The sequence below is a fragment of the Pinus tabuliformis genome, chromosome 5_2 (assembly GCF_031772625.1).
Source record: "Pinus tabuliformis cultivar Carrire ecotype Pingquan chromosome 5_2, CPIR1, whole genome shotgun sequence".
In the NCBI taxonomy this organism is placed as follows: domain Eukaryota; kingdom Viridiplantae; phylum Streptophyta; class Pinopsida; order Pinales; family Pinaceae; genus Pinus; species Pinus tabuliformis.
This window is the reverse complement of record NC_142306.1, coordinates 952,029,221-952,039,723: the sequence shown is the minus strand read 5'-3', so window position 1 is coordinate 952,039,723 and position 10,503 is coordinate 952,029,221. Positions and strand designations below refer to the sequence as shown.

The 10,503-nt window shown below is 35.5% G+C and overlaps 1 pseudogene; it reads right to left on the bottom strand.

Annotated features, from left to right (window-relative positions):
- Positions 1 to 235: 235 nt before the first annotated feature.
- The window catches only part of LOC149162416 (actin-51-like), a 19,072-nt pseudogene continuing 8,804 nt past the window's right edge, over positions 236 to 10,503 (bottom strand).

Sequence of the window (10,503 nt, the reverse complement as noted above, 5' to 3'; positions counted from 1 at the left end):
ATCTCAAACCTTAAACTGTGACATCAATTTACGAACTGTTAGTAGACTAAATGCCACCTGTTTTCCTTTTCTGAGATCCTTATTTTCATATAGTGGTGTACCAAACAGTCCTAATAACAACCTAACAATCTCTATTAATTGTAGAGATGGTGGGGAAGAAGTGCAATGGGAGCCATGAGCAGAGGTATTACAAAGTGAGCGCGTAAGATTTTTCCATGTCCAAATTCTTGAGCAGCTAGCCCTCAGGGAGAGACCAATCGAAGGAATGGAGTAAGGAGGCGAACATCAATTGAACCATGCAGATCCCCATGCTCATGCCTGTATAGATACTCTTCCCTGCGCCGAAGGGTATTACCTCAAAGTCGGTTCCCCTAACATCGATTGCGTTGCCCGCAAACCATTTGGGGTCAAACTCCAACATCCTTTCCTACATGTCCAGGTCACGCTGTATACCACATGCGTTCACAAGGAGACAGGTATTCTTGGGGATGTGGTACCTCTCTATCTCGCATGCCTCCACCGCAAGGCGAGACAGGAGCAAGGTGTGGGGAGTGCAGCCCGAATGTTTCCTTCATCATTGCCTGCAGGTATGGAAGTTTTGGGAGGCCTGTCTCCTTGATCTATCATTGATCCCATCCCACCACGAAGTCTATTTCCTCCTGCAATCTAAGACTATCTTTGTGGGTTTTATTTTATGTGCACTCTGTGTTTGGATTTATGCAACAAAGTTGGAATAAGAAATTAATTAACAGATTACAAATGTTTTCATTATAGATGTTATTATTCATTGCTAGATCTGTATTGTTTTTCCACAGAAGCTAAGGTGTCTATATACAGAGTAAAAAGAAACCATTGTTGGAGGAAGTCCATCTTGATGAAAACCAATAAGTATATAAAGAAAGATTCAGAAGAAGGGCGAACTATCTTCAAGAAGAATTCAATGGGTTCCTTCAGGCCTAAATTACTTTGTAATTACACCCCTCTACTCAGTCTGTACCAACATCAAACTGGACCAATTGCATGGACCAGTAATTGTGGAACAAAATTATAAAGACATGACATTGTGTTGCATAAATGTAGGGATAAATGTGGTTCTATGGTGCATATGGGTTAAGTGTAGAGATAAAATTTAAATAAATTTTGAGGTTAAATGATCCAAAATAAAGTGCAGAGAGAAAATTAGAAAAATCAAAGCATGAAAATAAAACATTGTTCAAATATTAAGATTACCAGAAAAATTAATTATGCGTTGATATCGAATACTGTGGGCCACAACAATCAAATGATGATTTCATAAAATATTGAAGTAGTACAACCAACCATGTTTTTTCTTTTTCACAAACCATCGTCATTATTCAAACATGGCATGCACCTTCATGAAAAACCAGGGATTTGGGATTTGGGCTGCACGACAATTTCTTGTTTAGTCCTCAAATGAACTTTACAATAGTCATAAATTTTGTAACTCAAAATTTACGCAGATACTACATTGATCAACACTACATTAATTCTTTATTGAATTCAGAATAGCTAGTGATAGATATACATAAAGTCTCTAATCTTTCCAGAGATGGACTAGTAAGGCATTTATCAAATATTATAACTCAAAATGAGCGTAGAAACTGAAATCTATTTGGATTTTTACACACTCTGTCTTTGAATCAGAGAAATTTGAAACAAACAAGACTCAATCCTAAAAGTCTGGCCACTTTAGGTTCTCACCAGGATTGTTCGTCCTGATGCGCATGCTTCTCAGACCATGAAACCAGTCATAGTCATAGTCATAGTCATGTGACTAGACATTACACTACAAATCAGATACCTTTATTGTAAGGTCCACTAGGAATGAATAATGAGTACAATTATGAAGCATCCAACAAGGTGGAGCTACAGAATCTTATTTTGTGATATAGATTATTGTCCCATGCCTTTGTAAAAATCCTATGGATTATCATGTGCTTTCCCAAAATAATTTGATGTTGAACTTTGGTCATGATAGCCCATTGGTGGTGTTTGGACATAAAATATAGGAGGATCTCATTGTCCGAGTATTTACTAAGGTTCGAGACAATTGTACAGGGTAAACGGAAGCATTCTCGACCTTCACATTTTTCACATTCCAACTAACGAGCACATTCGAAATAGAGTGGGTCTATGGCAAATTTGTTGAGTCCAAACATTCCCCACCATTCAGTGAGCCATTGCGGTCGATGATGATGCTAAGTGAGGAAAAGTGACCCAAATTTCATCAATGTGTAGTATGTACCACCTGGTTTATATCTGCAAAGGAGATTCCACTATAAATTTTTATATGCAGAAAAATTATAGATAGTACCAGGAAAAACCATGGCTGGGTCGTGATGTAGCCATAGAAATTTTAGTTCAAAAGATGGACCTCTTTGTCGATTGATCGCAAAATATTTGTGATAAATATTGAATCAATTATTTTCTCCTCCCAAACTTCAATTAAATCTTTAAAATGAAGTTTTAATGCCTCTTTTGATTCTTCTGATAATTTTCTGGAGTGGCTATATACCATGTCAGGAATCCATCTCCTTGATTTTGGATATATTTTTCTTTCTGGAACCAAATGCCGGAGATCTCCATGTGGTTGGAGGTTTGCATTTAACACTTGTGTTTCAGAGTTTCCAAGTTGGTCTCCAACTGTCTGTATAATCTTTACATAGGGTAGAATCCGGAATTTCTCTGTAGATTTCCTGGTTACATTAGACATCCCATTCAGTGAAAATGAGCATGAGTTGTGTCAGCCCTTGGAGATTTTCTTTGCTAAGAAAATATGGAATGCAATTTCTCATACCCTTAATGTGTTCGATATCAAAATTGAAATTGGAGAACAGGGTCTGCCTTCTTGCGAACTTGGCTTCTCCTGGTTTCTTAATATCCTTTGGTAGGATCTGTTTCATGGCAGAGGCATTTGTTCTTAAAAGAAATATTTTATTTATCATATGGATATCAAATTTGTCAATGCAGTTCTAGGCTTCTTTGACTTCTTTCTCAATTGTAGAGTAATTTTTTTTCTGCAGGGTTCCAATCTCTTGAAGAAAATTGTATAATTTTCTCATTACCATCCTTGTCTTGTTTAAGAATTCCTCCCCAAACAAGCTCACAAGCATCATATTCAGCAATTTTAAACAGATTTTCATCAGATACATATAAAATGGGTAGGACTCAGACTTTTTCTTTTATTTTCTTGACTACAGTTGTATGAACTTCAGTCTATGGACATGGATTCTTTTTCAAACGTTGATTCAATATTCTTCTGTCTTGGGTGCAATTTATATAGAAGTTGTAGACATAATTCATGCAACGTAGAAATCACTGCAATTGGGTTTTATCTTTGATTTCATCAGGAAATACGTCAGCAAATGCAACAACATGTTGTTGCAAAGTGATCTGTCCATTTTCAATAATATGACAAGAACTTGATTTTTGTTTGGAATTTCTCTAATTTCTTCTTACTTACAACCAATCCACTATTTTTAACAAAAAAAAAAATAATCTGTACAAGTGCTTAAAGTGTTCATTGACAAATTTAGAAAATACTAATATATCATATATATATACAGAATAAGCCAATCAAAATATGGCTTAAAAACTTAGTCCATCACCTTTTGGAATTTTGATGGAGCATGCTTCAGCCCAAAAGGCATAACATTCCATTCATAATATCCCGATGGCACACTGAAAGCAGTTTTGATCCGATCTTCTTCTTTTATAGATACCTGCCAAAATCCATATTTCATATCAAACTTGGAAAATATCTTGGCACCTACAATTTGGGTGATTAGATTTCCTTTGTGTGGGATTGGGTAGGTATCATCAACCAAGACCCTGTTGAGTGGTTTATAATTGATTACCAAACGAGGTACTCCTATGATTTGTTCAGAATGTTCTTTGACATAGAATCCATAGTAGTTCCAGGGATGTTGGATTCATGGATCAACTTCATGTCTAATAAATCTTGGATCTCCTTCTGATAAAGATTTCGGTAGGCTTCATTCATAGGAATTGCTCATATTTTGCATGGCCTACTAGTATAATCTAATTTATATGGTAGATCAACAAAGTATTACTTTATGTGCCAATATGCTTCTACACAATATTCATCTTCTAGAAGTTTTCTAAGTTCTACAATTCTTTTCTGCACACTAGGCTATTTGAGTTGGTCATCAATCTGGATGCAAGATTTTAAATCCTTCAATTATACTAGTATTTCTTGGGATTTATGTAATTCTTGCATTGCCTCAATCATGGTGGAAATCTGAGGCATTGATACAAATGGGAGTGTGATGGTATGCAGGTAACCATTATTGTTTGGTACAAAGATGAAGTATCCTGGTCTACCATCTTCAAGTCTTGCAGAGCCATGTGGCTCTACTGCTGTCAAAAAGGGATTTCCTAAGATGTAGTCAATAGGAATGTTGCCTACTGCAAATTTTTTATTTATGTAATATGTATCAGTATATTGTGGCCTTAGGGAATTCATACTGAAAATTAAACCCTTGTGCCCCTAATCCAATAACCTCATGTATTTCCTTAGACCAATACTTAGCAGGGACAGACTTTTTATTTAGAACATTGATGTCTGCACCAATATCTAATAAAGACTTTAAATGAAAGACTTCATCCTAGATTCCAATCTAGAGCATAACATGAAATTGTTGATGTTGTACAACCATAATCTTCATATCGCCCAAACCTCTGAAATTTGCAGGCTTGGTCTTATAGATTTTTTCATATGGATTTGATTTAGAAAAGAAATGGATTGTTTCCTCTTCAGGTGTCCTTCCTTTTTCTAATTTTGAGGCCTGAGTTTTGAGCTCATCTATTTCTTTTTTCAGACTTTGGATCTCATGGCTAATTTCTGGGAGAGTAAGTGTTCTATTCTTATCTACCTGGTGGCCTCTTTGAAAATATTTAGTATTTTTCTCAAAGGAAGCATCGAAAAAAAGGGTTTTGAATTTTTACCTGAGGAAGTGACTACAGACTGTTGGTTTTTTAGCATTGTTTGTAGAAAAGTTTCCATTAGCCTTTTTTTCATCTCTCCTTTAGGAAACATCTTTATTCTTGCCAAGACTTTGGCTTCTTCATCATCAATGAGACGAGCCATACATATTTTTTTTATGGATTTGGTGGTGATTATCCTTTGTCAGAACCTTCTTCAGTATCAATATTTGTGAGGGTGTAGTGACAATCATCAGAATTTGTACAATTACATTCTTCAACAAAGAACATGTTATCAGTGTTAGAAATACTAAAACTGGAGGTTTCAGTAGAATCACAACAGTCTTGTCCTAATATGTGTATTTCTTATTTAATATTAAAATTAGGATAGTGGTATGTTTTGTGCAGTTTGAATCCACATTTGAAGCATTGAAGATGTATCAGTGTCTTCTTTTCCCCTTGCTTTCCTTTTTCTTGTTGGAATTTTTGTGCTTTTTCTTGGGATATTTTCCCTTTCTGCAATTTGGATTCCTCTCCAACGGGACATCTATTTGAAGTATGACCTTGTTGGCCACAAATCGAGTAATAAGATTTTTCCATGCTTCATGTTTATGTGTCCTAAGAGAATGTCTTGAGGACTCTAATAATGAGTTCGGGGAACTCTTTTGTAATGTCCTTTGGCTATGTTTTTTCTATAATTGTTTTTCTGGCCTGAATATTGTCTAGGCTGATGAGAATGTCTGATCCTATGTTTGGAATTTTTCTTTATGACCTTCTTTGTCCTTTTTCTATGTACAATAGGATCATCTAGATTTAAGCCATATTTGTTGCAAATTGATTTTTTGTTGGGAAGCTTGGAAAATTTTTGGATAGACTTATTCATTTTCAAATTTGTACATAGGCCAACTAAGGCCTTGGTTATAATACAATAGATCTCACCCCATGTATAGGACTCATATGACTATGGGAAAGCTTCTTGAATTCTTAAATAATCAACAAATTTGGAAGGCAGAGTAGCAAGGTATACTTGTTTCCATAAGACATTCTTACTATCCTTGACTTTGTAAATCCATTGCATCCAATCTCTATGGAAATCTTCATACTGAGACATTTTTTTGCACTTTAGATTCATAAGAATCTGGGAATGTTTATCTGATATCTCAACTTCAGAACCACCCCAATGTTCAAGAATCATTGATGTGAGAGCATCAATCATGTTTCTCTGAGAACTTCCATCTTCATGAAATACATTATCTCCTACCTCATCTTTCATAAATTCTTCAACCATTTTTTCTAAAGTTGCGGGAGAAGACTCCACTTCCCACCACCGCTGAAGAGTGATGGTAAAACATTGGATCAATGTTTTACAGGCTTCTATTTCAGTTTTCACCTTCATGCACATTAGTTTGTATTCAGTAAACATATGGTCAATCATCTGTCTAATTTGGCCAGAACTAAGATTGTCAACATTCCATTCTCTGTGGGAGTTAGGTTGGAATGTCTAAAATTCAGGCATGTGTCCTTTGCCACTAAGATCAGGGGTAGGATATCTGGTAAACTGGCTTGGCAAAGGTTCGTAAATTGGTAAATATGAGATCTAGGGGATGCTTTAGGTTTGTCAGGAGTTTCTTTAGGAAACAAGTGAGGAAATCTATCAACAGATTTTTCATGTATAGAAATAGGATGTTGGAAAAGCATAAATGAAGGAATATCTTTGTTTGTGGAAGAAATCGATAATCTTTCAAATTTGGAAATAAACTCTTTAATTTTGTCTTGTGTTTGATGTAGACCTAGACTGAATCCTTTTTCAATATCATCATACTGGCTTCTGAGTTGATCAGACAAAGATGTTGTGGCTCTAGTGCTTTCATGAACAAAACCTTCACGAGTGGAAACAGAAAATTGAAATTCATTCAAATGTTTATTCACATTGTCACAAAGACCTATAGAGACTCAATTTTCTCTTTATGTGAAAATTGAGTTGAGGAATGTACAGAGAGACCTTTGAGGGTAGTATTTGTCCAATTTAACTACTCATTGACTTTTTAGACTTTTCCATCTGTGCCTGAGATAGAGTCATCTTTCAGAACTAAAGAGGCAACTCTGGCAATATTTTCCTTGTCTCTCAACACAATGATTTTATAAGTTGGAAAGACCGGTGGGGATTCGATCTTTGAACCATCTGAAGTTGTCCATTGGTTCTTGTGGAGCTTTCTCCAAAAATCATCTGATTTCTGTATTGGTTTGTTGTTTCTTCCATTCATAGAAATAAATCCAAGAGTTTGTAAGATCCATATATTATTTCCATGCAGTTGAAAGATTATGTTTTTCTTCTTCATATGTTAAATTAAACTCATGGGAATATGGATGTGAAAATAGATCCCAATTCAACATATTTTTCATCCAAGCAGCATTAATCTTGTATTTTGGACACCCTTCCATGAGAGAAAATAATTTGTACATTTAAGGTTTGGATGGCTTTTTACAGTCTTCTGGGAAAAAAATTTGAAAACGATAAGAAGGGATGAGTGCATCTATCTTCTCAAGATAACCTAGGCCATATTTTGACATACCAATAGGTCTCATTTTACTAAACATCTAAGTGAGCTGTGGATCTTCATTTTCCAGGGACGGGAGGTCATGGATAACAAGGAATTCATCATGAGGGTATGAGATGATGTTGCATTTAGGATTTGGACATGAGTTGTTTAACAGAGAAAACAAAGCTTCTCCAGTTCTTGGATTATGATTTGGATGGTTAAATGTACAAGGCATTTTAGATTGACTAGAGATTGGCAAGTAGGGAATTTAACTTCTAGTTTAGAAAAAAATTAAAACTTGAGTGAGTTCAAATAATTCAACATGGAGACAATTTGTACATATGGAATATGATGTGGTAGATGCTTCAATGGGAATGGGTTTAGACCTTTTGTAATCTGTTACTGCATGTTCTATGTCTTTGGGGAATAGTAGATCTGTGAGGGAAAGAAAAGGGTGTAGAGGAAAAATCTTCTCTTATTTGTGCAGAAGTAATGTTCTATATTTTAGGTATTCTAGGAATATCTATCACCCAATTTTTAGGAAAAATTAGATCTTCCCATTTTATTGTTTGGTGTTCAATCTTCTGATTATGAGCATCTGTGAGAACGAACACTTGATTTTGACTCTTGGCTAGGAGAATGCAAGACTGCAGGGTAGAGGGTGTTAGTATGGAGAAACAACCTCTAGTATGGATGGGAATACTTGTTCTTTTTCTCCTCATATCAAAGCGAGAAGTTTTTATTTGCAATTGTAGTACATCTTTGAGGTGTTCATCATACACATAGACAGAGAAATTAGGATAGAAATCAAACCAAATAGGTTCATTTGACAGAGGTGAACAATCCCTCCAAGAATAGAATCATTATATTTGTTATGAGTCAGGTCTCGAATAGTATCTAAGACAAAAGTGTTCAACCGTCTACGGGTTAAAGCAGAAATTCCCACTCGGATACAACAAATATGCAAATAGTAAGTATTATGCTTCTTAGCTTCTTTTTGTAATTCTTTGGGATCTAAGAGAGGAATAGTTTGTATAGTTTCAATGTTCTCTTGGACCTCACTGATGCATTCATCTATAGAGACAAGGGTAACCGGTTTGAGATAAAACATAGAAAGGCATGCATACACTTTTGATGGACTAATTAGCGAGAGTTTCCAGCATGAAGCAAGATGGTTTTCTACTATTTCTCTCTCGACATAATTTATCATAGAAGATGAAGCTTTATCAAAGAGATTTGTAATATTTGTATTACTGGAACTTTGTTCTTAGTCTTGAACTTCTCGAAAAGAAACAAATCTTCTTCCAACTTCCATTTTATATAAACAAGGGTTTATAGTACTATTGCGTGAACCAAACGTTATTGGCTCTGATACCAATTTAGACCGCCTGGTCGTAGAGGCTTCCTCTGGCGGAGAATGAAGCTTGCGGAGATACAAACTAATGAATTTTCTACAGGAACTATTACACAAACCTGTACACAAACCTTCAGACAAGTCTAATGCAAAACACACTCTTTGATGGCCTCCTGCCTATGCGAGGAAAATGCACTCCAGGACTCTAAGCAAACCTTCAGTGAATATTAGATGAACTTCACAATAGTCATAAGTTTTATAACTCAAAATTTATGCAGATACTAGACATGCATTGATCAACAATAAACTTCTTCTTTATTGAATTCTGAATAGCTGGTGATAGATATACATAAAGTCTCTAATCTTTCCACAAATGTACTACTAAGGCATTTATCAGATATTCTAACTCAAAATGAGCATATAAACTGACGACTACCTGGCCATTTGTAGACTCTGTCTTTGAATCAGAGAACTTTGAAACAAACAAGACTCAATCCTAAAAGTTTGGCCACTTTAGGTTCTCACCAGGATTGTTTGTCCTAATTTGAAAGCTTCTCATACTTATTACAATCTATGAGAATGTTTTTGTGTTGCAAGAAGATCACATAAGAAGCTCAGATGTAGAGAAGGGAGTAATTCTTGACTTCAAAACTCTAAGACTGAATTCCCCTAATGCTTACTCCTCTCCTTATTTATAGTAATCAAGAGGATACCAAAAGCATCTTCAAAAGATAACTCATAACCTTTCTGTAGGATTAGATGAGATGTGAGTCAAATCCCACCAAAACTTAGAGAAGTGCTCTGAGTCTCATCACAGTATTTCGGATCTAACCTAGTGTATCAAATGATTTACAAAGTGGAGATTTTTTTGGAATCCCACGAAATCAGTCACAATCATAATCATGTGACTAGACATTACATTACACAATGGATACCTTTATTGTGCAAGGTCCACTAGGAATGAATAATGAGTATAATTATGAAGCCCCCAACAGGGTGGAGTGAGGGAATCTTATTTTGTGATGTAGATTATTGTCCCATGCCTTTGTCAAAATCCTATGAACTATCATGGGCTTTCCAAAAATAATTTGATGCTTAACTTTAGCCATGATAGCCCAGTGGTGGTGTTTGGACATAAAATCTAGGAGGATCTCATTGTCAGAATATTTATTGAGATCCAAGACAACTGTATAGGATAAATGGAAGCATTCTCGACCTTCAATTTTTTCACATTCCTACTGACGAGCATATTCGAAATAGAGTGGGTCTATGACAGAGTTGTTGAGTCCAAACATTCCCCACCATTCAGTGAGACATTGCAATCGATGGTGAAGTTGAGTAAGGAAAACTGACCCAAATTTCGTCAGTGTGTAGTATGTACAACCTGGTTTATCTCTGCAAAAGAGATTCCTCCATAATTTTTATATGCAGAAAAATTATAGATAGTACTAGGAAAAACCAAGGTTGGGTCATGATGTGGCCATAGCAATTTTAGTTCAAAAGATGGATCTCTTTCTTGATTGATCACAAAATATTTGTGATAAATATTTAATCGATTATTTCCTTCCTCCCAAACTTCAATTAAATCTTTAAAATGAAGTTTTAATTCCTCTTGTGCTTCTTTTGCTAATTTGCTGGAGAGGC